We start from the raw sequence: 3,021 nt of genomic DNA, 5'->3' as shown, positions 1-3,021 counted from the left end.
ACAGGGCCATGATGGTTTGGATTTTTTTTCACCTTTAATAATAAACACCTTCATTTACAAATTGCATTTTGTGTTTACCTTTGTTGTCCTTGACTATTGTTCAAATTGGTTTGATGTTCCGAAACACTTAAGTGTGACAAAAATGCAAAGGAACAGGAAATGAGGAAGGGGGCAAACACTTTTTCACACCACTGTAGTTGGGAGGACGGGGGAAGGGGACAAAGATTGAGCAATTATAGCAGCTTGTAACTGTGGCTACACCCTCCCCTACCCTATGCTACCACTCATCACTTTATCAAAGTGGAGAGTTTTAAGCTAACTCTTTAACCCAGACTGGGCTCTGTTTCCACAGGAGAGGAGCCTGATCTGTACTTACAATAGTTTAAGGGAAGAGTAAACTAATCAGAACAGTTACAGGGTGGGGTAAGACATGCAATCCCACCTTTTATCCCACACCGCCCCATTCCATGTTCCAGGGCAAGGCCATTTTCAGCAGCAGCGTTGGTCTAACCTAACGGCAGTAAATGACAGTTGCTGATGCAGCAGGGAGTCGGCGAGCCGGGGATTAGCAAACTTTCTGTTGCTGCCATTACACAGGTTAGACACTGCACAGAGTAACTACAGCTGTACTGCATGTTTAGTTTCTGCCACTTTGGATTTAATCCAATAAACAACCTATCAAACATACACAGACCGGAGTTCTGTGAATCTGCACTTGATTGCTCTTCCTCAACAACCGATGTGTGTCTCAGTTTACTGATTTTGAATTGCAAGAACTGAATGTGGAAGTATAGAGTTGCATTTTTTAGTAAGAATCAAATACAGCTTTAAACGATACCAAGTCAAATATAAATTATTTGAATTCTGTTTGTAGTGTCACATATTTCTGCCCATAGCAAGGCCATGACTTGGCGCAATTATATATTTAGCCAATGCAGACTCGTCCATCTTTTCCTGCCCCTACTTCTTCCCACATTGAGTGCTTTGTAACTCCTGCTCTATTCTTCCCCCAGCAGTGGCTTGGCTAATATAGCATGTGATTTGATTGCATCCACTCCCTGTGTTTGTGTAATATCTGCCTCTTGCTCTTTGTTTAGTGGCCAAAATCCAAACGCAGCCCAGTCCAGTGATGCAGAAAGTGCTTAGTGTGGTACTCCAGACCTTGGTTTTCAACAGGAGGTTGGAATCTCAAGCTGGTGGCGGCTTAGTTCATTAGTAATGTTTTGCTGCCTCATTGCACAAAATGAACACATTATATCAGTGGGGGTTCACAAGAGGCAATGCCAAATTTAAGGCTTTCTGCACACTCTACACCCCAAGGCATTTCAATTCATGCCCAAACTCTCAACTGCCCCCACTGTGAACTTCTATTCAGTGATCTGTGTAAGCATGAAAGAAAAAACAGCCACAAACCAGGTGTTGGACCAAATTGTTCTATTCCTGGAAAAAAAGAGTCCCTGGAATGTTGTTGCATGGGAACAAATATGAAAAAGAATTAACAAGCTCTGTTGTTTTCTTATCCCTTGACATTAAAATAGTTAAAAGCAATTATAAAATGAGGCAAAAACACCTGGTCCTTTAGGTTCCTGCTGTTGAGCATTGTTGGTGATGTTATCTTATCTCTAATACAACTCTTCATACAACCAATTAAAGATGTGTTTAGCATGTGTTAATATTATTCTGGATGAAGGGTTGAAGGGTAGTGATGGTGCAGTAAATATAACACATGCCTTTGGTGTGGGAGACCCAAGCTGATTCCCACTGTGATAAATCAACCAATGTGTCCCTCAGCAAGACTTTTAACTCCTAGTTGCTCCAGAGGCGTGCAACCTCTGACGTATGTAGCAATTGTAAGTAGCAAATGACATATAATGTAAAAAAGTTTGGGAAAACAAAGTTTGTCATAACATCTCTGCAACAACAATTCTAAAATGCTGGTCAAACACGTATTTGTCTATATGTGATGTTTTGTTGTTGATGTGCGTAGAGATGCACAGTCTCGGTTCTGCAACCATACTCCTGGATAGGGGTTGGACTCTTTTCTTCTCTGGAGTTGCCCAGTGGGTGAGGCGCCGTGCGGTTGTGGGGAAACTCACAAGCCCCAGGCCGTGCGCCGCTACGTCGTATTCCGTCTTCTTGGAGACCTTGAAGGGAGTCCTGTATGAGGCTCCAGTGGGGAACTCCATAGTACTGAACATGCACGTAGGTAATGATGGAGATACATGGAGAGGCCACAGTGGTTGTCTGTTGTTAGATTTCTGTGCTAGTCATGGATGTCTAAAAAAAAAAAACATGTTGGAACATTGGGATGCTCATAAGTGTACTTGGTACCCGAGCACCGTAGGCCGAAGGTCTATGATCGATTCTATAATCGTTTCATCTGATCTTAAGCTGTATGTTTTGGACAATCGGGTGAAGAGAGGAGCTGTCAACTGATCACCATCTAGTTGTGAGTTGGGTCCGGGGGTGGGGGAAGACTCTGGACAGACCTGGTAAACGGGTAGTGCAGGTTAATTGGAAATGTCTGGAGGAGCTTTTCACGCTTCCCTGTGGAGGCTGGGGGCATTGAACCTGAGTGGACAATTCAACTCAATTCCATTTTACTTATAGTATCAATTCCTAACAAGAGTTAGAGATAGTGAGACACTTTACCAATAGAGTAGGTCTAGACCACACTAGACCACATAATTTACAAGGACCCAACAGTTCTAGTAGTTCGCACGAGAGCAAGCAACAGCGTGACAGTGCCGAGGAAAAACTTCCTTTTAGGGAGAAACCTGGGACAGACCCGGGCTCTTGGTGGGTGGTGTCTGACGACCACTTGGGGTTGAGATGAATAGGGGCAATAACAGTCACAGTTAAAGATAATGGAATAGTATTAAAAAAAAAAATTAGTAATTTGTAGTAGTTCATGGCGATGCAGGGCACAGCACGGCATTACAAGGCACCGCAGAGCGTAGCACTGTGTAGCAGGGCACCGCAGAGCGTAGCAGGGTGTAACAGGGCACCGCAGAGCGTAGC

Source organism: Etheostoma cragini, chromosome 2 (assembly GCF_013103735.1).
Source record: "Etheostoma cragini isolate CJK2018 chromosome 2, CSU_Ecrag_1.0, whole genome shotgun sequence".
Classification (NCBI taxonomy): Eukaryota; Metazoa; Chordata; class Actinopteri; order Perciformes; family Percidae; genus Etheostoma; species Etheostoma cragini.
The sequence above is the reverse complement of the archived record's forward strand: the minus strand, read 5'-3'. Positions refer to the sequence as shown.